The sequence below is a fragment of the Lemur catta genome, chromosome 15 (genome assembly GCF_020740605.2).
Source record: "Lemur catta isolate mLemCat1 chromosome 15, mLemCat1.pri, whole genome shotgun sequence".
Lineage (NCBI taxonomy): Eukaryota > Metazoa > Chordata > Mammalia > Primates > Lemuridae > Lemur > Lemur catta.
This window is the reverse complement of record NC_059142.1, coordinates 50,166,949-50,193,998: the sequence shown is the minus strand read 5'-3', so window position 1 is coordinate 50,193,998 and position 27,050 is coordinate 50,166,949. Positions and strand designations below refer to the sequence as shown.

At 49.8% G+C, this 27,050-nt stretch overlaps 1 long non-coding RNA gene across 1 annotated transcript in view; it reads left to right on the top strand.

Moving 5' to 3' along the window:
• Positions 1–2,491: 2,491 nt before the first annotated feature.
• Positions 2,492–27,050, top strand: part of LOC123620152 — a 50,543-nt gene continuing 25,984 nt past the window's right edge. The window contains exon 1 of the long non-coding RNA XR_006728777.1: positions 2,492–3,033. This is a non-coding gene — a long non-coding RNA (uncharacterized LOC123620152). The remainder of the gene's footprint in view (positions 3,034–27,050) is intronic.

Below are 27,050 nucleotides of genomic sequence, written 5' to 3'. Positions count from 1 at the left end.
TGGCAAAGTACAGCCTGCGGGCCAAAGCCAAACTGCCACCTGTTTTTTTTCTTTGTATAGCTTGTAGACTGAGAATCATTTTCACATTAAAAGTTAAAAAAAAAAATCAAAATAATATTTTGTGAATGTAAAAATTATATGAAATTTAAATTTCATTGTCCATAAATAAAGTTTTATTGGGACCCAGCCCTGCCTGTTGGTTTGCAAACCGTCTGTGGCTGCTTTCACGCCACCAGGGCAGAGCTGAGTAGTTCCAACGGGGACCCCGTGGCCCACAAAGCTGAAAACATTTACTCTCGGGCCCGTTACAGAAAATGTTTGCCAGTCCCTGATCTCGATGACTAATTATTAAACAGGGAGGGTTTAATAATTGTGGGGCTTAATGCTGATTGGAATAGAGCCCACTCCCAATCAGAAAATAAGATAAATCAAGCATCTTTGGTATTTTAAAATAAGAGAAGTAAAGAGGAAATAGGGTCTGATTTTTTTTTTTTTTTGAAAACCCTACAGTGATGCTCATGCCTTTTTTTGAGAAACAAACTGAGTTCAGAACAGCAGGCCGTAGGGAGCTGCAGGGGGTGTGTGCTCTAAAAGGCCCTTCAGCAGGGACCCCGGGGTGCTCAATGGGTTGGTCTGGGGCTGGGGTGGGCAGTGGAAGGGGGCGTGACACGTGTCCACCCCCATCCCTCCTCCCTTCTGCAAGTGGGGCTTCTTGTGAAAACAGCACTGCGTGGGAAGCTCACGTTTGATTTCTCCTGTCATGCATGTATGTGTCTGTTTATACCCTGCCTCATTCTGCTTTGTTCCAGAAAGGCTTTAAGGCAGTCAGGACTCCCAAATGTCCAGTACCCCAGATCCCAGAAGAAGCAAAGGCTAGGAGCTGTGGTTGAGGGGAGTAACCAGAATGGAGTGTCATTGGTGATTTCAAAGAGGTGACCCTGGAGCTGAGCTTCCTGTTTGTCAACAGAGGGATCATTCTTTTCCTTGCCTTTATCTCTCTGCCCGCCATAAGCCCCAGGCCTGATCCCACTTGAGCTCCTCATACAACTTGTGTTGGCTTGGGTCTGATGGAGAGATCCTGGCACAGTGGCCAGCCGGGAGCAGCAGGGGCCCAGCTGAGGGGTGGCCGCAGGGACGAGCTCGAGGAGAAGGCTGAGTAATAGACCAAAGCCTGGATCCATGGGTGACAGAGCTGAGAGTGCGTGAGTCACCCCAAGTGGTTGCTTTTTGCCCCAGGGGAGCCACTCACACATTCCCAAGGGAGCCAGTGCCTGGGAGACGTTACGTTGTCACTGGGAGAGGAGTTTCAACCACGTGTGGCTTCAGAGGAGCTTGTTCCCATGGGGCAACACCCGAGATTCTCAGGATGAAAAATCCCAGCCCAAGAAGATGGGGCTCTGTGCTTTCTTGTGCATGTGCGTGTGTATGTATGTGTGCATATGCATGTGCGTGTGTGCATGTGTGTGTATGTGCATATGTGTGTTTGTATGTTCAAGGATGTGTGCCCTCCATCCTGGGAACTCATTCATTAGCTACTGACTCTGTGTCTATGCAGGTGACAAGGACACTCATCTGCACGTTCACAGGGGAGGCGGCGGCTCTGTGACTGCTAGCTCGCCAGTCTGTAGCCATCCCAACATTTTTCTCCAAGAAGCTCCCTCCACAAGATCCTGCTCCAAACCCATGATTCGCATGAAACATTCCCTGTTCAACCGCAGCGTCTCCTCATCTGGCATGGGCACCCGGGTTGTGTAGGTAGAGGGGGCTTGTCACCTTTTATTGATTTGAGAAAGCTGTTGACTTTCTCCCCGGTGTCAGCCTTAGCCCTCTGGCTGCTTTCTCCAGCTAACTGGGCCCATCGGGCCTTCTTACTGCACGGGTACTTCACGGCACAAGGAGGAGCACTCGCCTACCGCCTCTCATTGGAAAGCTCTTGGCCTATCTTTGGCTTCCTGGCTTAACAAGGACATGAAAACCTTTCAAATACCGTATCTGGATGGATAACTGAGCCGAGAAGAGAAAGAATCTAGTGTACGACTCCTTACCAATTAAATGAAAAACAGGGAGCTGAAACCAGGTTCAAATGCGGGTTGGTGGCATGGCACAGGAACTGGGGTATGACTTGGTCGGGGAAACCCATAGATCGGTGACGTTTGCCATACAGCTGTTTTCCAGCTCGTGCTTATGTAAAACAAAACAGACCTCCCTAAAAAGATTAAATCGCAGTTGCAAGTTCATATTTATAAACTTATCGTTTCATTGAGTCTGTCTGTCCCTTGGTGTGGGTGCGTGTTGAGAGCCCCCGTGGGTACCTGCGGAGGTTCATCCTAGCACAGATTTCCAGTGAGTTCCTCGTGTTCTCCTGTTCTTTGTGAGTGCCGATGGCTTTAGGGGCCTCCCAGCTCCTCCTACGCAGAGGACGCCGTGCCCTGGGTGCCAAGCTAATACCTGGGAACTGGGTTTGGTTCTGTTTGCCCTGCCTACCCCTGGCTAGAGGTGCTGATAGGCCACACCGTGGGCACAGCAAACGGCAGAAAGGACCAGCACTGCCTGCATAGGAGGCGTACGCGCCCCGCCGGTCCTCGGATCCTGCAGCGGGACCTGAATCACATTTCAAAACCACTTTCCTTTTTCTGAAGCACAGACTTTGCTTTCTGTTTCCTTTTTGCCGCGCCCCTTCTGAACATGAAAACCGGCCTTCGGGGACACTTGACCGACCGAGTTTTCTTCGTGGAGAGCTGCCCATCGGTCACAGCCCAGCCGTTTTCTAGTTTGTTCTGTCCCTCGGTGGATACGAAACACTGGCCAGGTTTCTCATTTTCTGAGGCTGCTGCTTTCTGACAGGCTTTAAGGGATTAAGGGTGGAATACAGGTGGGTTTCTTCCCCCTCCTGCCTCTGTCACCTGGACATTGCCATGGCGATAATCCTCCCTGAAACAAAAATAAAGGGCAGAACCGGTTGGACAGAAAGTGTGGCGGAGAACTTGCAGTGCCACTGAGAGGCCAGGGACATCGAGGCTGCGTGGAGCTCCTGTAGGTCATATCCCGAGGGAGCGGGTGGCATGAAAATGAGTGACCCAGGGGTCGGGGAACAGCACAGATTAAAGTTCCCTTGGATCGCGCTTTAGGGAAAAGCGTCAGTTTGGTTCCTTCCCGGATTAGGTGGGATGATTTTCTTTCTGCAGCCTGCGAGCCTGTCTGATCTCCCTCCCTCCCGGGAGACCCAGAGCAGCGGATTCATAGCCCGCCAGTGGAGATTAGCTGCTCCGTGACTCACGAGGAAGGGAGGGAGGCTGGGGATTATAATCTGTTCTGCAAAGCCGTGTGGGCTGTGCGACGGTTGAGGGTTTTGGCTTCTTGGAAAGCCCTGAGGTTTAGGAAGGCAGATTTCACCACGTCAGCACAGAGAGACCGGTTTTGGAGTTCAGGGAGGAAGAACCCACAATACTAGAAGAAGAGAGGTGGATGTTACTGGCTGCTGACAGAAATCCTTTCATCAGTCTCCCGAAGAGAAGTGGGACTGGCTTTTGGGGGATGGAGGGTGGGCTATTAGGAGTGGCTTTTTTTTTTTTTTTCTCCTCTTTCCTTCTTTCTTAAAGTCCTCTGTGGAATGTTCTGAAGAGATCGGCAGATGCTAAGAGAAAATGCTGTGGGCTCATGGCATCGTCTTAATGGTGGCACAGAACGATGCCCTGGGGGCTGGTGCCAATGAGCATTTCACTGCCTTGTTCCTCTGGAGATTCAGAAAGAAAGAAAGGAACAAAAACAGCTTGAGATCTGTGTGGGGTGGTCTTGCACGCAGCCTCCCTGGGGGCAGGGAGGTGGCCTGGCAACCTGGTCAACCTTTTAGAGACTTCTCTGGCCCTAAGTGTGGGACACTGTGCATTGTTGGGTGACAGGTACCAATGGACAGAGCACCTGCGTATCTCTTCACCCAGCAGGTGTTCACCGAGCACCTACTGAGTGCTGGGCGCGAGTGATGAACAAAACAGAGAAACCTCTTTGTGCTCCAGCTCCAGGGGGAGGACAATCTCCAAGCACGTGGGCGAATAGGTCCAGACGTGATCGAGGCTGCAAAAACAGAGAGGGGTGAGGACTGCAGAGCGACGGGGGGTGCTGTCCAGAGTGTGGCCAGGAGAGGTTTTCTCGGGAGGTGATATTTGCACAGAGACCAGGAAGATACCTGGGGAAGGAATGTTCTGGGCCCGTGGTCAGCAGACTGTGGCTCCTGGGCCAAATCTGGTGGCCGTTTGTTTTCATGAATAGAGTTTTATTGGCGCTCAGCCACACCCCTGTGTCCATGCCTTGTCTGTGGCTGCTTCTCACTGTTGCAGCACATCTGAGTAGTTGTCACCAAGGCCTCCTGGCCGGGAAGCCTAAGTAGCGTCTGGCCTTTGACAGAGAACGAACGTTTGCCAACTCCTCATCCAGGCAGGAGCAAAGCGCACGTGCTACTCCCTATAGATCCTTCTCCCAGTGGTGGGCGTGCGTGGTCCCAAACTCGCTGGCACCATAGCAAACAGCTCTTCAATGAACATCCTTCCCAGGTCACTGAGTTTACCTGTGTGGGATTCCAGGAGCGGAGTCACTTGTAGATTAGGATGAGTGACAGCTCGGAACACTGCCCCACCCCGTCCACCATACATCACTCTTGGACGAGTACGCCTTATTTCCGCTCTGCTTAGGGCCTGTAATTCCCCTAGTTCATTCATTCTCGGGGTTTGTCTTCATTGTCAAGAGGGACCATGGTCACGCAGACACTTGGAACCCATAAAGGCCTGGTGAGTGCCAGGTGTCAGGGATGGCGTTCCCAACTGCAGTGTTGTAATTCATCCACAGTATACATCTTTAGAACTTCTGTTTATTTTTCGTCTTCCTTTAAGGTCCCCCAATTTAGCCCCAAAGCTTCCAAAGAGCAAGATCTGTGTCTTATCCTTCCTGTTCCCAGGACCTGGCAAAGCAGTGACACATAATGGGGACATCACAGATGCTTTTTGAATAAAGAAAGGCCGTCTCCAGTTAAGCTCTTCTAAGCAAAGTAGAAATTTGTTACTTAAAAGAAAAAATCGTCTGTGTCCTAAAGCTGAACAGAACTGAGTTTGGGTATTATTGTTTGTGATTTTTGTTTTCTTTTGTGTTTGTTTTTGGAGGGGACGTAGCACACCTAACAGACAGTTGAGAGCCTCCCAGGTGCGGCTGATGGTGTAGAATTGAGCAGTGTCCCCGTCTGGGCTGCAGAGAACTTGAACAAGGGCACAGAATTCCATGTTTGCACCTCGTGGTCTTGTGTCTTTCTCAGCACTCTGGACCAGCTCTGAGTCCCAGCTCTTCCGTGAAGCAGCCCTCAGAGATTTTTCTCTTGACCTCACAGCATTTAGTAACCATGCGGTTCATTCGGCAGTGAATCACGCACCAGCTTGTGGCACCTCCCTGAGCGTGCGGGAGAATGAGAGGTTCTCAGGGGTTACGCCGTCCCTCCCAGGTCTGCCTGGGGCCTGGAGGGCTAGCTCTGGGGTTTTATGTGGCAGGCTCAGTGAATATTGATTAATTGATTGACGGGCTAGCCTGTTAATAGGATAGCAACTGTCAGTCACCTTGTTCATATCTGTCACTAGCCTACACGTGTTTGGTTCTCCAAACTACAGGGTTAGGGTAACCAGGCAACTTTAGCTTTGTTTATAAAGAAGTAGCACATTGAGGCCGCAGCTCTGCAGGCATCAGAAATGATGAATGAACCTGGTTAAACCCTCAGCCAATAGTCACGTCAGTTACAACAGCGGTCCCCAACCTTTTTGGCACCAGGGACCATTTTCATGCAATTTTCCCACAGATCACAGATGGGGCTGGGGGGATGGTTTTGGGATGACTCAAGTGCATTACATTTTTTGTGCGTTTTATTGCTATTATTGTTACATTGTCACTTGCTGTTCACTGATAGGGTTTTGATATGAGTGTGCAAGCAATTGATTTATTATGGTCTCCGTGCAGTCAAACCTCTCTGCTAATGATAATCTATATTTGCAGCCACTCCGCAGCGCTAGCTTCAACCCCACCTCAGATATCAGGCACTAGGTTCTCATAAGGAGTCGCAACCTAGATCCCTCGCATGTGCAGTTTACAGTTGGCACTTCTGTGAGAATCTAATGTCACTGCTGGTGGGACAGGAGCTCAGGCCATGATGCGAGCGATGGGGAGCGGCTGTAAATACAGATGAAGCTTTGCTCATCACTGCTCACCTCCTGCTGTGTGGCCTGGTTCCTAACAGATCACAGACTGGTACAGCCCAGGGGTTGGGGACCACAGAGCTACAAGATGCGTGGCCTGCAGGTTTCTCATCTGAACCCTGGGGATAATAAAAGCTGTCTCCGGGGGCGTCCTCAGGAACACCCAGAGCACGGTGTATGAGGGGTCCCTGCCACCACCACACCAGGAGACAGGACTGGAGGACAGTGAGAACGTCCCAGAAGGTCCAAGAAACCCCTTTTGTGAGCTGTGACTTCGTGTTACACGCCTGGTTGCTGGTCCCTGAGACAGAGAAGTATTTTGAGCGGCACTGACACCAAATCTTCAAAATTAGGCTTTATTTTCTCTGGCATCTATTTAATTGACAGTCTTAACTTTGTATGAACCAGGAAGTTTGGCAATTTAGCTTCCTTGTGATCTCGGGCGAAAGAGGTGAGGAATGAAAGTGCCAGGTAGGAGAGGCAGATGGAAGGAAATCAGCCCGTGGAAACCCGGAGATGGGTGCTCCAAGGAGCCCCCGACAGCGGCTGCTCACGGGGCCCCACCTGGCGGGTGCGGGGGGCTCCTGGAGGCCACGGAGCAGGCTCCCCCCTTGCCTGTTGGGCGGCTGCCAATGCAGGTTTTAATTATTTCATTGATGTAGTTTTGCTGCTGCTGATTTTTATACGTCGAAGGCGCCCATGTGTAAACCTTTGCCTTATATTTTGAGTATTAGGGCAGAAACAGCCTGCTGTTGCTACGCGTAGTGCAGTGTTGGAGAAAATTTATCCCGGAGGAGGCCTTGAGTTCTAGGCCTTGTGGTGTCACAGACTGAATCTGTCCTGGGACACACCAGGGAGCCTTTCCTTCTGTGCCTCGGTTTCTCCGCTGGGACTTGAAAACACTCCTGAGCGGGCCCCAACCCTGGCTTCCCAGGGGCTCCCGTAATCCTTTCTCTGGCCTCTGGGCAGTTGCTCCAGCCATGACAAGCAGGCGTCCACCACGTTCTCAAGACCTGATAAGTGGGGCGTGACTCCAGGGAAAGGACCTGGAATGAACACTGTTTCTAAACACTCCTGTTTGTGACTTCCAGAGACGGTTAAAACTCTTGTCATCAGTCAGCATGGATCGGACCCCTGCCATAAATGGAGTCCTTTGGAAGGATGGTATTTAGACACAAGGGGCCCAGAACATGCCTGCCCTGGGGACCTTCCTTTCTGGAGCTGGAACAGACATGGGCAGGAAGGATGGCTTTGGGTCACAGGTTCTCCCAACCTGGAGCCCTTTTAGCCCAGCCTTGCTGTTTAAACCTATTTAAGTTTTTTTGTTTTAACTGACTTGATCTAAAAGCAGCGGTTCTCAGTGGAGGAGGTGGGGGTGGGAGGTTGCTCCCCGGGCAGCATCGGGCAATGTCTGGAGACACTTTGCGTTGTCACAGCTGGGTGGGTGGAGGGATTCTTGTGGCATTTAGTGAGTAGAGGGGGCCAAGGATGGTGCTTAACGTCCTGTAATGCACAAAACAGCCCCCACCACGGAGAATGGTCCAGCCCCAAATGCCAATGGAGCCAAGGCTGGGAAACTCTGATTTCAAGAAACACGATTTTAAAATGAAATGTAGTGAACCAGTGTCACTTAGCTCGTACATTTAAAGTAAATATACAAATAATGAGCATAATGAAACCAAAACAATGTTTATAAATTCTAGGTAAAAGCTATTAATAGTCAGAGGAGCCTTTCAGCTCAAGGTTACCTTTCTCTTTATAACGAAGGGAAATTGGCACGTGGAGAGATGTCTCAGACTTGGCAGCACCAAGCTGAGCCTTTCTCCTTAGGTGGAATCGGTAGGGCGGAGGGAAGAGGGCGTTGCTTTCTCCCTCTGTGATGGGATGCTATTTTGTGCTGCGTCTTCTCACTCCCTAAAACCAAACCATCACTCCCCCAGCCCTCGCTGCTGGAATGTTCCCCGTCTGCACTTTGGGAAGCCCTGTCTTCGTGCCACAGGCAAGTGTGTGAGCTGCTAAGAGGCACTGCCCACTGCCCACGAGGATCTACTCCCTGCCCCTTCAGTTCTGTAACTACCCGGAGATAATTATTAGACATAGATGGGAATCTTTTTTCTCTTTTTTCACAGGTAGTTATAATAATAATAGCTCCCTTTAGGCACAGGCTTTTTCATCTTCAAAGCGCTTTATAAACATGAGCTAATCTTCCTGCTCCCCAGTGAGGTCAGAAGTCCTGTGTTTGACGGGACGGTGCCACCAAGGCAGGAGAAACGCAGTGAGTCACCGGCAGTCCTGGCCGGGAGGTAGACGAGGTTGGGATTTGCATTTACGGTTGCTGGACTCCTGGACATGTCCTTCACCGGGCCACGCCTTTCTCTTGGCCAGCCCTGTCTTGGTATTTGTGCCAAACCTCAAATTCAGGCGGGTCTGGAGACAGCGAGGGTGACATTTCTTTTCCCTGCTCTCCGTAGGCTACCCTCCCAGAAGCTCCTAATGCTTTTTTTCTTCTTCTTCTTCTTCTTTTTCAAATTTCCCCTATGGCAGGTAAACCCCCCAAACCAGGGAGTTACTTTAAGCAAATATTTTCCTTGTGGACCCTGTCTCCCAGGATGGCGGTGGGAGCAGAGCTGAAGCAATGTTTCCTTTCACAGGTTCTGTTTGAAGATGTCTGTGGCTGGCAGAGCCAGAGCCGTAAGGACCAGGGGTGTCTGGCCGAGAGCCGTGACCGCTTCGACAGGGACCACCAGGGCGCACGCAGCCTCTGGGTGCCTGTGGGCGCTGGGGTATTTCCTCCTCGCTCCTCACAGACACTTCTGAACCCGGCCGGGCGGGGAGCCGGGGGCCGTGTTGGGGGAGAACCCACGCCGTGGGCTTGGGAGGCGGGAGCTGCCAGGGGACAGCAGCCATTTCATACTATTTCCCGAGGGTTAAAAAAATAGTAATAATACAAAGGAACATCTTCAGGATTCAAGTGACATTTAAACCTGCTCATGGACCACCATGTGTCTCTGGATCGCTTGGTCCCATTGGAGGTGGTGTGTGGGCCCCTGCGGTACTGGCCCTTAGCACGCTATCTACCGCAGGATTGAATAAATCAAGGCAGAAAATGCACTTAAAGTCGGAGCTTGAGGAATGGGAGTGAGTGTATGTTTTTGTTTATGTGGGCAATGCCACCCGGTGTGGGTTAAACCAAGTTTCTGTGGCACAGAGACCCTTGTGTGCCTAGCATCAGGCATGGGACCTCATGGGCTGCTTTAACTCTTAGACGTGGAGGAGTGGACACCCTCAGCTCACAGCCGTGCGTTTATTTAAAGCCTTTACCTTTGTGTCTTAGCTCGGGCTGCTCTGAGAAAATTACCGTAGCCTGGGTGGGTTAAACAGCAAACATTTATTTCTCACAGTTCCGGAGGCTGGGAAGTCCAAGATCAGAGTGCCCGCGTGGTCAAGTTCTTGGTGAAGGCCTCTCTTCTTGGTTTACAGATAACTGCATTCTCGCCTCGCAGGGTGTAGAGTGAGGGGGTGGCAGGGAGAGAGGAACGAAGCCCTCTCGTGTCTGTTCTTATAAGGGCACTTATGCCACTGTGAGGACTCCACCTTCGTGACCTCATCACCTCCCAAAGGCCCCATCTCCAGATGCTATCACACTGGGGATTAAGATTTCAACATATGAACTTGAGGGTGGGGCGCAAACATTCCATCCGTAGCACCTTCCTGTGGGATCTTGTCCGATCACAGGGTACACGGGAGGGGGGGGGGGTCATGGAGCTCCGGGAATGGATGGGGAAGGTGTGCAGAAGAGGGAACCACCCACGGGACCCGAGAGCAGCAGCAGGGACTAGGCAGGTTCCTCTTGCCTCGGTTGCTGAGTGTGTCGGCCCCCACTTGCAGGATGTGCAGAGGGTTCCTGCGAGCAGGCTGGAGGCTGACGGGGGGGGGCGGGTACCTGGACATCGACACCCTGGGCTTCTGTTGTCTCCGGGCCACCACCTGGCTACAGCTGCAGGCAGTTCATTTGTCCCATAAAGGTCAATTCCAGTTGTTAGAACAGTCAGCAGCAGCTTGCCTGTCACCTCACCCTTTGTCACTAAAGGATCTGGCTCCCCAGAAAATAGAAGCGTGGCCCCATTGTGGCAAGGTGTCCTCCTAACGTTTCAACCATTTCTTCAGGCTTCCTCGTTACCGTGGTTTCTAACTAAATGCAGGTAAATGATATGCAGATAGGATGGGGTGGAGGCAGGGGAGGGGGCTCAGACTGGAATAAAAACCCTTACCGGGGTTTTCACCCTTACCTGTTTTACCCTTACCTGCTCAGAAGCCACGTTCTGAGCTTACTTTTCCTATCCCTCTTAACCCTTTCCCTCACCAAATCCAAAAACAGCTAAGAGGACCAGAAGCACCACCTTCCCAGTTTGTTTGTTCCTCATCTGCACCTTGACACTTTTCAGGCCATTTTTGACACTGGAGTTGGCCACGCACCCTCCCTCTGCCTGCCCCTTAGTTCCTGCCCCAGCCCTGGATTGCGATTCTCTCCCCAGCTGAGCCTAGAGAACCGCGGGTGCAGTTGAGAAGATGGTCTGGAATCGTTACTCCCTCTCTGACTCTCTCCCTTACTGGGAGGAGGGAGAACCTATATAAGGGCTTTTTTCAGCTTAAAACCTGCCTTGGGCCGGGCGCGGCGGCTCACGCCAGTAATCCTAGTCCTCCGGGAGGCCGAGGTGGGTGGATCGCTCGAGGTCAGGAGTTCGAGACCAGCCTGAGCGAGACCCCGTCTCTACTAAAAATAGAAAGAAATTATCTGGACAACTAAAAATATATATATAGAAAAAATTAGCCAGGTGTGGTGGCGCATGCCTGTAGTCCCAGCTACTTGGGAGGCTGAGGCAGTAGGATCGCTTAAGCCCAGGAGTTTGAGGTTGCTGTGAGCTAGGCTGATGCCACGGCACTCACTCTAGCCCAGGCAACAAAGTGAGTCTCAAAAAAAAAAAAAAAAACCTGCCTTGGACCTGCCACTTGACATTTTCCTTCCTTACACAGAGAGGCAGGGACTTCTGTGAATCCTCTATCTTATTCTAACGGCTCCCCCCTTTCCTTCTTCTTGGAAACCCAACTCCAGCTTTTTCACTACTCTGTGGTTTGGCTCTCCCTCTGGACCACGTTGGGTCTAGCTGCCTCTTCTAGGTCCTTCTTCCCTGTGATTGCTCAGCCCCTGACTGTCCAGTGCTGACCACCCACAGATGCCCCGAGCTCCTGCCTCCTGTGCTCTAAGCAGGGACGAGCTCTTGGTCTCTGCTCTAAAGTCCAATCCTCTACCTTGGTTTTGACCACACCCCTCATGGAAAAACCACTCCCAAACTTGAACTTTGCACTCTTGAAATTTCTCCACATGTCAGCTCTGTGTGGCCACCTTGACATCCCCCTTCTTGAGTTCATGACCCGTGAAGTCCAATGTCCCCTTGTCCTCTCGTCCCCAAGAGGACATACTCTGCTCTAGGTTCCCACATTTCTCATTAGGGTAAAATAATGTATGTGGAGGTCAATATTAAATTTTATTTTTATTTCTTTACCCTTTGGTGATCACTTGGCTGGTTACCATGATTTAAATACCTCCCGTAACGTTGGCTTTTCGAAAGCAAAGGCGATGTCTTACTCCTCTCTGTGCTTCCTGGGACCTTAGTCATAAGTGGACTGAAAGCCTTGTTCCCCCACCTGGACGGCACTTTTTGTCCTCCGCTCCCCTTTTTTCCTGTTCTCCACGGCACTGCCCTGGACGGGAAGCTTTGATCCCATCCCTGGAGCATCTCGCCGTTTTGAATGTTGAAGACCCACCTACTATTACGTAGTTTCATGGACTCCTATTGACTCATGATTTAATATTTTATCTAGTAAATATTTGGAAAATGCAACGTGTTTGTGTAAGGCATTACATATTCAATCTTCTAACAATGCTTAGTGTACTTCTGATCTTGTGGGACCCAATGTTAATTTTGTGGCATCCTAGGAATTTGTGGCTGACCTTTGATGACCACCCAGCTAGACCTTTGCTGCGGTACCCAGTTGCCCATCACACCAGTCTGTGCTGCGTACCAGTAGGTGAGGCACCTTTGCACATGCCTCACTTCCTGCTGAAAGGCTTCCTGCTTCCACACTAGGCTTCATCCTGACAGTCAGCTCCTTGACCTGGCATCTTGGTCCCCCACCAGCTTCCACGCTCTCCAGCCTCAGAATCCATTCCTTTTTGACATATAAAGTCCATTCTGGGCAATTTTTCCCCACAGCAGGCACTTAGACTCCAGGAGCTTGATCTTAGCGTGTACAGTCATCTTTGTCTGGCAAGCCTTGTCCTTGGAGCTCTAAGAGCTCCCTGTCTGTCCGCCCCAAGTTCAGCCTTTCCGACTTCTGTCGTCTGTGGTGCTCACTCCTCCACGTTCTAGCGGCTTGTCCCTCCAGTTTATACCTGAAGTGTGCTCGTGCGCTGTTCTATACGTGCACATGTGTACAGGAATTTCTTTTAACTTTTAATTTGGAAATAATTTCAAACATTATAAAAACAACACAAAGAACACTCACAGCCCCTTTACCCAGACTCACCTGTTCTTAACATCTTACTCCGTTAGCTTTATCATTTTCTCTATTTCTCTCTGTAATTTTTTTTTTCTAATCTGTTTGAGGGTAAGTTCATACGTCATGGGACTTTACCTCTAAATACGTCAGTGTATATTTCCTAAGAAGAGAGATATCCTCCTATGTAACCGCAGCTCAGTTGTCACCTTCATAAATTTACATTGATATGATTCTTCTAGCTAATCCTCATCCATGTTCCAGTTTTGTCAGTTAATAGAGTAATGTCCTTTGCAACACTGTTTCCCCCCAGTAAAGAATCCAGTCTAGAGTCAGCGACTGCATTGAGTTGTCATATTTCTTTAGCCTCTTTTAATCTGGGACACGTCCACAGCCTTTCTTTGCTTTTTATAATATGGACATTTTGGAAGAATACTGTTCTCTTTCCTCCTTTTTTTTTTTTTTTTTTTTTAATGGAAAATCTGTCATTTTGTGTTTGAAGTTTCCCTGTGATTAGGTTGAGGTGATGTGTTCTTGGCTAGGATCCTGCATAGGTGGGATGTGGTGTCTTTCTCAGCATGTCACTTCTGGAGGTATCCCACGCCCATCTGTCTCCAGTGGGTGATGTTAAATTTGATCATCTGTGTAGAGTATTGTCTGATTTCTCCACTGTACGATGAGTGTGTTTTTTCTCCCTTGCAACTAACTAATAAGCAATCTGTGGGGAGACACTGTAAGGTCAGGCAAAGATTCTCATCAACACTTCCTCTTGGATTTAGCATCCAGTGATGATTCCTGCTTAATCTAGTCTTCACCATGATGGTTTACAAACGACTTTCCAACTCCGGTGCTCCCTCAACACTTACTGTTTGGCACTTGGCATTCTACGATCAGCAACAGACCTTCCTTCTCCCCTATTTATTTATACCTTTGTCTGTTCATTATTGGTATAGACTCAGGAATTCCTAGTTATTCAATGGTTTATGTATCACTACTTGGCTGAGCTATTTTGGTGTTCAGATTGTCCCAGATTTGGCCAAGGTGAAGCCCCTCCAAAATGATTCCTGTGCCCTTACACAGACACACATTTACTCTAAGTCCCTAGACAAGAACACATTCCTGTTGTGACTCGCATATGACAATAACTCCAATGTATATGTGTGGCGGGGAAGACATGTATTTCTTGGATGCTTTCTTGGGTCCCTTTATGCTGCTTGCTATTAAGTAATATCTGCAATGCAAGGATCTAAAGCACATCCACCCAAATTGTTTTATGGTTAGGAACTTTGAAATGTCACAGCACTAAGAGTTCTACTGGTTTGCACCAGGAAATCTAAACGTGTCGGTCGTTAATGTTGAAGTCTCCCTCATCTGTGAGCCTCTTTTTACCAAGCCATGCTGCAGATTAATATCCATCTTGGGCATTCACATGAGAGAGATCAAGTATGAATCCTCAAGTGGAGATGATTTTTTACAAGGGTCAGGAAGGTAATCCAGTGAATGCATAAGGCCAGTGCTCTGGCGTGGCGTGCACTGTGGTAACAGGAGGGCACGCACCCTGACTTAGAGAGGCAGCCGCTTCTCAGCTTTAGCCGTTTGCTGCTGTGTGGGAATACAGGTGCAGGGTTGCCAGACTTTCTCATTTTGTAAGATCATCCAGAATTCCAGATTTTTATGTAAAATCTTAAAATCTTCCAATCTTTACATTTCATCACCCAGTTCCAAAAATATTAAAGCACACTTCAGGTCTACAAGAAGAGCCAGCTAGCTGCAATGCCTTGTGGCCCCTTATTATAGCAAAGGGAATTCCACATTGACCTTTCATGAGTCTTTTTGAGGTTGTAATTCAATGATTCTGTAATTTCTTATCCAGAGGTTAAAAGCTTTGACATTCCCCTTAAAGTTCCATTAAAAAAATAAAGCAAAATGAGATATAAAATGCATACATATAAAACTCAAACTATTCTTTTCATGTTAAGTCCCAAGCATTTAGCTAAAAACCTCCCCAAAGCAACAATTCCTGGTGGTTTGCCTGATGCAGTTTTCATACAGATGTGGTTACATTATTCAATGTCTGAGGGTGGATCATTAGCCTCTTCTCCAGGACCAAAGAAAGATGGATTATAAGGACCACGGCCGCCTTGTTAACACACATGCCCAGCCTGACATTTTCCCCCGGCTAAGAAGCCATTTCTAGAGGGAACATCTTCAGTATGTGCAATTGGTTAAGGCTTCACAAATATTTCCACTGAATTATTACCAACAAAACCTTTACTTTATGAATTTTTGTTTTATTACTTTGCTAAAGCAAATACACTCCAAGAAGACCTGCGGTATTCCACTTCAGTCACATACTACGCTAGAGCTCTGTCTCTCTCTCTTTTTTCTTCTAAAGAAAAGTCATAAATGCCAGCGTATAACACAGTACATTTTTTTCAGATGTGCCTGTTATTTTCTGTCCTACTTCTCACTATGAATAGGTGAGCTGGACTTTTGATTTGAAAAGTGCTCAAGCCCCGCAAGTTTTTTGACCCATAAAATCAGATAAAACCTTCGTGTTTGGAGTAGATCTACCCAATTACACTTGACCCTTTGCTTTCTCTTCTGAACATTTCCCCCTTCCTTTTTCTGTGTAAATGGTATCAGAAAAGTGGATTTTTTGATAGGACTGACTTTGGTGCCTTCTGATCTGAGGACTTTCCTCCAGTGGGCTTGGGTCCTAGGCAGAGATGCCAGAGTGTCCTCTGCCACCCACCTGGCCAGAGAGGGATTCGATTAGGGATGGTACTCCGGAGAGGGGTCCAAATCTCCGCTACACTCTACTCCTTACCCTACATTTTCCGGGGGACTTTGACATCTCTTTCCTAGGGCAAATAGCATCCCTACCTTTAGGAAAACCATCTCCCGGTGCCTTGTTGCAAAGGGCAAATGAGTCTCTCCCAGCCCTGGTTTTTGCAGACTCAGCCTCACAGGGCACAAACCTGAAACGCAGTTGCTCACGCCCTGTGTTTACTTTTATTTCCAGCCACATCTGGAGGCCAAAATTCATAAGTTTATTGCCAAGCCTTACAACAGTTTACTGAGTTTGTACGTTAAGCGAAGGGGGAAAAAAATGCTCTCCTGACTTGTCGAGTGTAAAATGGTTGGAGAAACCAATGGGCAGACCATAAACCCCAACCGTGTTTATTAACATCTGCGGCCTGCAGACGGGGAAGGTGTGAGCGGGCTGTGTTTGTCTTGGAGGTTTCGCCCAGAGAGCTCCATGGTGTACTCTCCATATATATACAGCGAGGCATCTTTTTAACCCGCCAGAGCCCAGGGGAGGGAAACAAGGGCTGCTCAGAGGTGGAGGACCACAGGGCCAAGAGGGGAGCGCAGGGCCGGGTACCAGCCCTGTTTACAATCAGGGCAGTGCAGTGGGTGGGCCAATTCTTGTGACGTATTTGAGGCTTAAAAAACGATCATAAATCTGATGTCTGTCAAACAGGGTTGGCATTTTCCTTTCACAACCAGGTTTTGTGTGACCAAATTAAAAAAAAATAAATTTTTTTTTTTTTAAACAAGAAATCCTCTAAACTCCCGGGAAGAGGGTCCACCTAGCTAGCACCCACCGTTGGGACGGAACCCCCAAGAGCACACTGAGCGTGTCGCTGGAGGCGGCAGTCTCCTGTCTCTGCTGGAGGAGGGTGTCCACACTCTCTCTGGCATTTCTGCAGAGACCTTGGAGCGGAATGGCAGCGCCACACGGACCGAGACCTGAAGCCCTGTGTTCAGCAATGTGGTTTTCGCCAGGGATTCGCCCAGTTTGCTTTGGGTCCGACGGGAGCGCCCTAAACAGGCCAAGAGCTCCTTTAGGCCGCGGCTCCTGGGCCATAAATAAAGCGGGAACCGAGGAGCGGTTCTGTGGGGCCCCAGGATGGGGGAAGGACGTGCTGTTTGTGGCCGCCAGCCACACGCCCTGTGCCTGGGGAGAAATGTGCTGGGGATGTCCTTTTAGCAGACAGTTTGGCTCTCCGGCACCTCACGTCTGAGGTGAGTCCGCCAAAGAAAAGGGCGCTTTTTGTGGTCAGAGCCTGGGGCTTGGATGGAGCCCTCGGACGGAGGGAGTGTGTGCCCGGGAAGGCGTGGCCCACCAAGGAGGAGAAAAACCCCCTGTCTGCGCGGAGCGCGGCTGCCAGGTCTCTCCGCGCCGGGAACAGTGAGCGACTGTTGAGGAGCTTGGCCTGCCCTGGCGTCCAGGTGTGCCCCGGCCGGTCAGGTGTGTCATCTTAGGAAAAGAAGCACGAGGCCCTGGTGTCCACTCGCCACCCACCTCTGCCCGGAGCCCTCCATACCCTTCGGGATCAGCGAGCGGCCGTCCCGGGGGACTTGGGTGGGGCCGGGGCTTCCGTCCCCTCCTCACTGCACCAGACTGTTCTCCCCGGTGGGCAGAGGCCCAGCCGAGCTTCGGGCCGTGGGATCTGCTCACTCACTGCTTTTCAGGGCTTTTTTCCTGGCCCCTGGCCACACTCGATTGCTTGGGTATTTGGGCAGGATTGTTCAAGGGTGTGAAACCAACGGGGCCAGAGAGGGAGGCTGGGGCTCAACCCAGTGGGGTGGGATTTCCCTGTGGGCTCTGGGTGAAGGGCACAGCCATGCTCCCAGCAGGGACCCCTGGAAGAAACCCAACCACCGAGATGCCAGTACTTTTCCATCGGTGGGTGGGGCAGGGAGGAGGAGGACTCTGAGCCCCAGTGACCTGGCAGCCTAGGGGTTTTCCGGGCTTGCTTTGGGGAGGTTATCCCAACTAGGGGCTGGGAATCAGGAAGGCTTCGTTTTACTTTTTAAAATTTTAACCCAGCTTCACACTTACGGCAGTAAGATGTTGAGTGGACGTGCTGGAGCCCTCATCAGTGTCTTGCTGCTGGGCCACAAGGGACAAAGGCGCCCCAGCAAGATGAGTTATCCAATGAAGGCAACATGCCACGATTCTGAATCGTTCACTCAGGACGTGTTGTTTGTTGCGCCTCTCAGCCCAGGGGTAGCTGCTAGAACAAGGACCGCTCTCCTGGGCTGTCTGTGTTTCCTGCTTTACCTCAAGGTCATGTCTGCAGTTTGTAAAAATGAGTGTTCCCTAACCTTGTACCTTCATAGATCTTGTGTTCTCCTACTTCCTTTTTTTTTTTTAACTTGTTCGGAATTTCCGCTTTCTGCAGCGTGGCCTTGGAGCTGGGGTCCACCCCAGTTATGCCTGCGGTGCAGCCAGCAGGCCGCTCCCTGGGTCAACTCGTACAGTTCACGTTGTCTTATCCTTCGGGTTGCAGCTTGGCGTCATTTCCTCCGAGGGGCCTTTGCCATCGCTATGACGCTCTTCCCACCCTCATGTCATTCTTCTTTGCAGAAACGTCACGATTTATAATCGAGTGTGTTTATTTGCTTATACCTTGTGTCTCTGCCTGGAACACACGCCTCACAGGCAGAGGCTTTATCCCTGATGGAGCCCCAGCTCCCAGGATCTCGCATCCGACACACCGTGGATGCTCCATCAGTATTTGAGACTCCAGGGTGGGAGCTGGGGAATGGGATATCCGGCAAATTAAACCCCACCTGCTATCGGGCAGTTGTGTTTTCTGGGTTCCTATGTTCCTGTTGACTCTGAATTATTCTTGAAAGAGGATTGTTATTTAACATTGCAACCTGATTATTTATCTTTCAAATTTACAGTGTGCTTAGAGCTGTGGGATTATGGTGTATTTATTTTAGGAGAAAGAAATGCAAGCAGGATCATGAGTTCTGCTTATTGGTGGTGGTGATTGTCACTGCAGAGCTGAATAATTGATTGTAGGGGCATTTTTCTTAACCAATAAGGTATGGTCTTCTGCTTTCTTGACAGGTGTCTAGAAGTGCTGGGTTCCGATTTGGTGTTAGTATCAGAGGAATCCCTAGTTCTTTCTAGCATTGACTGTGTGAGAGGTGGCCCCAGCTGCCTGTGGCTACTCAGCACATGACTGTGTTAAGTTGACACTTGCTGCAGACAGGCTCAGAGGGCTTATGTGTTCTGTCACTCACCACAGCATCTCTTTAAATGCATTTGCTTTTGGTCACGAATTCTCAAATGCCTAGATGCTGGGAACTTCGGAGACTTCCCCAAGTGTCTTCGAATAGCCAAAGCCTTCTGGTTCAAAGGCCCAGTTGGTGTGAATGTCTGCACAAGAGACCCAGGACATTTCTAGGGGGAGGACAGTGTGAATCCTGCAGGCCCTGAGGTCTAGTTGACAACATCTGGCTTGGGAGACCTGAATTTGAGGCTTGGCTTTGGCCTCCCTTTATGCCAAAGTTGGGCACCCATATTTCATTGACTGTAGATAACCACGGAAGAAAAAACAATGTGCAAATAAATATCTATTGCATGCAATTTGTAAAGATATAAATAAGGCGAACATGTAACAGGCTCCTAAGCCATGTGGTGGTAAAAGTTACAGCCTCGGTTCTCTCAACAGTCTCTTGACCATAGATACGATGTTAAGTCTTGCCTGTTATTCATTGAAAGTAGCTTGGAATCTGATGGTGGAAGAATTAGACTCTTTTGCATCTTCTTACACACAAGACAGAAGAATAATCTCCAGCCCCATGCTAAATGGAGGAAGTTTGTGGGAGTGGGATTTCTTAAGGTGAAACTCCGAAATGTTTCACCTTCATCCAACAACAGGAAAAGATGAGTCGGTTATGGACCATGCTTTCAAGAGGCATCCATCCTAACAGGGACAGAAAGGTAGATCTACAGGTTCTTGTGATACTGGACATTTATAGGAGCCATGGGGGTTGCAGACAGATGATGTGGGGGCTCTGAGCTGTCTGGTAGAAGGAGATGAATGTATACTAAGGGGTACTGGAAACCAGTAGTGCCAAGCTTGTATTGATGCTACATTAATAAGAAATTCTACCATTTCTTTGTGAAACATTTAAGGCAGTTGACATACCCAAGTCTCCTCCACAGTTATGAACTTGACCTTTCACTTGCATAAGTTGATAAAACTTTGCTTGCACATGTCTTGGTTTACTGCATGATTCTGTAGCCTGTATGTGTGCATGTGTTGTGTGCACTGTGGAGTTGGGCTATGGAGTTTCAGCCCTGGGAGGCAAGGCATGTGTTCATTCTGTGCCCCCTTACACGTGTGCATCATAGTGTGCAAATTGATACTCTGTGAGAGGCTGTTTGGCCGTGTGCTTGGGGCTTCTGAGACTTTTGGCAGGAAGATTGGACCTCTCACTTTGCTCCCCACCTCCTTCCTCCTGCCTTCCTCCCGGGCTAATCATGCCTGTCGACGGGCTGGCGGGTGTGCGGCCTGACAGTGACATTTCGGAAGCCTGACAGTGATGACCACGGCTCCCATCCTTGTCTTAGCTCCGACTCTCAGTTTAAGTAACCATTTCTGAAAATCACGTTCCAAATAGGGCACAGAAGCCAGTGGTATCTCACAGGAGGAGCCAGGCTCGGGGCTCCCGGCTGCCCAGTCCTGTGAGGGGCTCATGGTCGTGTGCTCCAGGGTGGCCTCGGGATCAAAAGAGCCAAATTAAGCCCCCTTCCGATCAGGCTCCTGGTCACAGCACGAGGCTTTAAAACCAGCCGAGCCTGGCAGAGAACGTGTCATATTATGGGGCTTTAGGATTTCAGTTTAATATTTTAAAATATATCTACACATTCTTTCTAGGTCTTGGTTAAATAAATTCTTTTCTGTTAGGATTTTCTGATAAACCCAAAGAAACCCTCAACCATTGCCCACACGTGGCTTCCGCAAGTAAAGTAATCGTCCTTCGGCTCCGAGCTGGCCTTTCTTCTGAAATTGCAGCTCTTTGGCCTCTCCCCCACCCCCAGCTCGGTTCTCATGTGTCTCCAGACACCCCGGGGAGACAGGAAGGACGAGGAATGATGGTTCAGATTTTGCCGATGGAGATGATAAAGCCACATAAATGCAGGCCTGAGGCCGCACTGTCCCTGGACTCCCCGAGGTCCCTCTCCCTTGCTTGTCTGACTTCAAGCACAGCCAAGCACCTCCCCACGGCCTCATTCGGACATGACCTCTGCAGAATGTCCTCGCTTTGTCTCCTGGGCGATGCACGGATCGCCTCCTGTGTGCGTGCACTGAAAAGCTATAAAACCTCGGTGCCCGAGATCATGCAGCTAAAGAGCACCAATGTTGTCATTCGTACCCGGATATGCCCAATGTTCTTCTTTCCATTAACCAAGGTAACCTTTTGGCAAATGACCCCTGCGGCCATCTCCTTCCTTCCCAGCCCAGATGCCCCGACCTCACAACCCAGGAAGGTGGGAGCCACCTTCTCCCTCAGCCTCACTGTGCACATTAAGCATGTTTGTATATTACACGTGTATATTATATATAAAAATATATACACACATGTATAATCCGTGATAATTCATATCACACAGTATGCACGTTAGTTGGTATCAGCTTTCCTACGAGGCTTTCGACCCTGGGGAGCCTGGGACCTGCCTTGTCTTCCTTGCATTTCTGGTGCCTGGTCTAATACCTGGCGCGTAGCGTAGCAGGTGCTGGGCTAACACTGAGATGCCTTTGTGGTGAGCCAGCGATTGCAGATAGAGGTCTTTGCCGGCCTGTGTCTTTTCTTTTGTTGTTACAAGGTTGCCTGAGGGCTTTGTGATGGTTTTTGTCCTTAAGAAAAGTTCTTCCCTGGAGGGGTGTGTGGTTGCTGCTGTTGGTGTGGTGAGGCCAGTTGGCTGCAGTGTGGTCCTGACCCAGGTGCGCTGGGGGCGGGGGGAGTGTGAGCCTCCACGCGGACCTCAGGCCTCCCCCCAGGCCGGCCGTCTGCAGGACGCCGAGGGTCGGGGGCCGGCTGGAGAGCGAGGCTGGGGTGCTCACTGTGGCTTTTCTAAGACAGCCCGTTTGTCTTTCCGTAGAAGACTTCTTGGCATGGGCAGGCTATGTGTCCAGTGGAAAGTTGAGGATGTTTAGTCCTGGGAATAAGCAGTGGCTTTTGAAGTGGGTGCCCTGGGACCCTGCTGGGCCTTGGGGAGGCCTCAGGGGCACCTGGAGAAGCAGGACGCTGGGGCAACGTGCGAGGCCCCGCTGGCCACCCTCACGCCAGCCAGGGCACGTCCACCTCTGTTCCACCCGACCACTGGGCTCCGTATTAGGGTTTCTTAGGGACGAGGGAGGATTTTTAAACTAACACAAATATAGCATTTATTATACTGCAGATACTGTTTTAAGTGCTTTACGAATATTAGTTGACTCAACCCTCAAGACAGCCTTATAGGTAGGTATTAATATTATACACATTTTTGACAGAACAGGAAACTGAGGCACAGAGAAGTGAAAGCATTTCTCCAAGGCTTATAAACAGTGGAGATGGGACTCGAGCTCACACAATCGGCCTGCTTCTGGGTTTTGTGGCTTTACAGAAATAGGCTGGAGAACCATCGAGTTCAGTCTACTCTGCCTCCTGGATCCTGAGTTTGCTGAACCGGCACCGCTGGCTTGGGTGTTGGTTCAGGAGTTGCCCGTGTCTGGTAGGGAGGGTGACCACTGAGCGCCTGGGGTAGGGGCTGGAAGGTCATGCCGTGTGGCCTGGGGGTTGGGGGAGGAGGGTAGAGGCCCTGCGGCCATTTCCCCCCTCCCCAGCCCAGACACCGGCCCAGGCCGCGGGGGCCACCTTCCCCCTGGGTTGAGCGGTACAGCCATTAAGTGGGGATTTGCCAATCAATAAATCAAGGCACCTGAGAAATGAACTGGGGAACCACACTGGCTTTTTCCCCCTACTTGATTAAAACAAACAACATTGTGAAATGTCAACCTGTCAGTCGTTTGGAAAGTTTGCGGCATGGAAAGGCGATTACCCAAATGACTTTTTAAAAGTATGAGAATTTGCCTGGCTGAACAGTTTTTAATTAATGCCGTGAGTTAACGTTAATAACTATTCATAGCTCGGTGAGCTGGGCTTGGGGTGGGTTTAGGAAACATTTGGTATCTCTGGCAGAGGCAGATGTTGACCTGGCTGGCAAGGGGACCCGTCGGCAGCTTCTGCAAACCCGGGTACCTCGGGGTCTGGTTCGGCGTGTGGGTCAGAGAGGACGCGGCTGTTTGCAGGGAGGGTGTGGGCTTTCGTAGCATCCTCAGAGTTCCGTGTTAGCATAAGTGTTGCTGCTGCCCTGGTGGCCCCTGGGGCCTGAGGTCTTCCCAATGTATCGCCCCCTGAACCCCCCATTCTGGCAAACAAGCCTCTCAGGGGATTGTTTGAAAAAAATGTTGCTTGGGGGTCACACCGTTTACTTACCTCCCTGATTTTCTGTGACCTCATTTTTCCTTAAAATACCATTGGAAAAGTGTTTTCGAGTTGAGCATTTTATTTTCCATTTAAACATGGTGAAAGCGAGACACAGGGGCTAAGGCTTGGCATGAGGGCGGTGGACCCGGGCCTAGGACACCTTCTGTGGTTCAGCCCTCAGCGGGCTGGGAGGGGCGCTCAACCACAGTGACATCACGGTCCCCGCCAGGGGCTGCTCGGCCTCTGTTCTGCCCATGGAGACGGACGCCGTCTTCAGCAGGTATCCCTAGGGGCAAAGATGTGGTTTTGAAAGAGAAAACCCCCGTGGGCTCGTAAACTTTTGATATTTTTTTAAAGCACAGCGGGTTGGGCTCTGACCTTAAGCTCAAATTAGAGACTCTGCTCGGGGAAGATCCAGGAGAGAGCTGAGCGCTGGGCCAGCGTTAGCAGCTCCAGAGGGAGGTGGACCGAGAAAGACCCGAGGGACGTGAAAGCCACCAAGAGCAGTACATCGAGCCCGTCCAGTTTAGCGATCTCGAGAGAGCTTCGCTGTTGCGGAGGTCGCTGCATAAGTGGATGGAGCGCCAGGGCCACAGAGCCTGGTGCACAGCACCCTCTCCATGCGTTGGGGCTGTTCTTACGAATGGTCTGTACACTGTGCTAGGCTCTAGGAATTCGGACACGTGAAGCGTATTATCCACCCTAGTGGAATTTACGATCTCCTTGGAGAGTGAGGATAGATGCCCTCTCCCCCCATCATCCTCTGCTTACTGCCAAGCGTGGGACGCAGCTTTCGGTGCTATGGCTCAAGGGTGAGCTCTCACCCAGGGCTGGAAACTCAAGAGACTTCTTTGTCATTGGTTGACCTGGCTGGGTGGGACTTGGGAGGGACGTGGGTGGGCTTCAAGGGCAAGTGCTGGGGAGAGGCAGGGCAGGCAGGGGTTGTGGGGGACAGAGGTTAGATAAGATGCCTGTAGAGACGTCCTACAGACAAGGCTAGAGAGAGGAGGAGGGGTCAGAGAGTAGGTGGGTTTGGTCTGTACATGGAAGGCGGTAGGGAGCCATTGACAGTGGTTGAGAACATGTTTTAGAATGGTAAGTTGGGAGGACGATATAGAACGGACTGCAACAGCCAAGTCTGCAGTCAGTAGCCCAAGTGAGGGCAGTAACAGTGGCAGGTCACTCTCAGCTTTACCCCTGGAGCCGGAGGACCTCAGTACAAAGGTTGACTCAACTGCTTGCAAGCCATGTGACTTTGAGCAAGTTTTACACTTTTCTGTACCTCGATGACCTTATCTTTCACATAGAGATACTAACATCCATTCATTCCCTCAGCCCTAAAAGGTCCTATTTCAGGTGTTGATCATACAATGGAGAACAAAACAGCCAAGCTGTCCGCACTCAAGGATCGTACAGTCTCATGGGCAGAGACACAAACTAAAATGCAGTAAACAAATGTGATCATTTCAGATTAGGTTCAGTGCAGTGAAGGACACAAGGGGTTGTACTGTTTGGGTGGGCCGAGGAATAGGGTTGTCATGGAGGAATCCGAGGAAGTGCTGTCTGAATGGAGACGTTGAGACTTAAGCAGAGTGTTTCAGGCTGAGGGAACAGCCAGTACAAAGGCCCTGAGGCACCAAAGAGCTTGGAGCTTTCCAGCCCAGAGATAGAACTGGTGAGCAGAAGACGATGGACAAGGTGAGAAGTGATACAAGGTGAGGGAGGATTGCCGAGGAACTTAAGGAACACATGTAAAGAGATGAGACATAGTAAACACTCAATCAGTGACATCATTCTTATCATGGGGCCATCCTGAACCTGAAGTTAGCAAGGGCCTGAGCTACTATCAAGGCCACAGGGGTATAAGAGAAGATAGATCATGAGCAACATTAGAGAAGAAGTGACTGGACGTGGTGATTAACCAGATATTATGACAGAAGACGGTCTCATCTGGGGTGACCGAGAGTGAAGTCCAGTTCACGGAAATTCCGAGGTCCTGACTGGAGCGCTGCAGAGAGGGACATGAGGTGCTTTGTTTGCATGCGGTGAATTTGAGATTCTGGCAGGAATCTGTGATCAGCCTGCTTTGTGGGCAGCTGGAAAACTGGGACCTGGCAATAGGTCAGGAGCAGCAGTTCGGGGCATCTTCAAAGAAGAGGCGAAAGGACGGGGATGAGGCTGGGCTGAGGACTGAGCCCCAGGGACCCCACTGTGCCGGACCCAGGAGGAAGCAGGGGAGCCAAGCGAGAGGAGAGGAGGGGGAGCTACTGAGGCCTGGACACCTTGTCACCTGAACTCCACCCACCTCAGGAGGCCTGAAGGGTTGGAAGAAGGATTCTGAGGATCCTTGGTCAATTTGAGAAATTGACTCTGTCTTTTCCATGATCACGTAAGGCCGCAGACCCCTTGTTTCTGGCATGGCCTCTGCAGGGTGTGTCGGTGGGGCTTGCCCTCTGCTCCCAGCCTGGGGTTGTGACACAGCGTGGGGAGGGTGCAGGGCCACAGGTCCTGAACTGAAAGGCCAGTGTCATGAGAGCTGTCTGTCTATAATGGCACAGGTATTTGGAAAATGCCACAGAGCAGGTCTGTTCAACCCTGTGGCCTGCAACCTGTCAGCTGGGTTAGGATTCTTGGTCAAGTTCACCGTTCAAGTCAGTGTGGACTGTGTCCTTCAGTGGAGAGAGCTGCCCTCCCCTCTGTGTAATCAACAGCTGCCCTTGGCATCTGGGTGCGTCTGGCTCTTGGTCTCACTCTGGGTGGTGCTGGTGGTCCCAAGAGTACCCTTATGGATCTCACCTCGAACCCCAACTCCAGGTCTGGCCTGCAGCTCTGCATCCTTGATTTCCAAGCTGTTTCTGATTGGACAAGCAAGTTTGCAACTTTTATTTTTACTGTTTTTTAAAAAGTGCATGTGTGGTTTTATTTCTAGTTCAAAATGATGAATGCCCATCTTATTTTTATTATTTTTTAAAATACTGTGGCATTTTTTCCTTCATAAAATCATGCCTGCTCACTTTAAATGTACAAAAATAAGAAAACAAAATCACCCTTAAACTTACGACCCAGAGATAACTAATGTTAACCTTTTGCTTTCTCCTTCCATGTTTGTTGTTATAACCTATGCAATTCTGTAGTTTTTTTTACGATAATAACAATAGCTTACATTTATTGATTACTTACTATGGTCATAAAATATGCAAAGCAGTTAATGCATGGTTTAATTTAGCACCAATATAGAAACAAGCGTAGTCCTGTTTTCCATTCTCAAATAGAAATAACAGTTGTGATTGTGGAGGGCTTGCCAGGGGCAAGGAGAAGTCACTATTGCTGTCCCCATTTTTCAGTGGAGAAAATGGACCCAGAAGGTGTCCAAGGTGACACAGCTAGTCAGTGGTCAAGTTAAGGTTTTAGTCTTAGATTCTCGGCCTCTGGAACCCATGCATGCATGACATGATTTTGATCATTTAACAATATGCTGAGAATTTTTGTCCTCGTGTCTACAGCATCTTGACCGGCTCCCTGGTATTCTCGTACTCATCTTCTGTGTCCACTGTTCACACCTAGGGTGGACAGCACTTCAGAATGATGCTCATGTCACCATGTTCAGTGTCACCTACACTCCAGGTGATATTTCTTTGCTGCCTCCCTCCTCCTTCCGAGACTCCTCAATATAGTCTGCGCAGAATGAGTGTTCATCTCCTTCCAAAAAGTGCACACTTGTCTCCCCTGCTTTGGAATCGGAGTCTGAGATTTGGCTCAAACTCTGCAAAGATTGCAATCTGGCTGACAGCAAGTTTGCACGTTCCAATCTCTCTTTCCACCACTTCTAACTGGGTCACCTAGAATCTTTATGGATGAGGTGCAAGAAAACAGCGTTTTCATTGCTTTAAGTCAAAGACAGTTGATTAGAACTGGTTTGTTTTCCTATAAAGTCAGTGTCCTTGAAAAACATATATAAGCATGCACACACACACTCACACATAC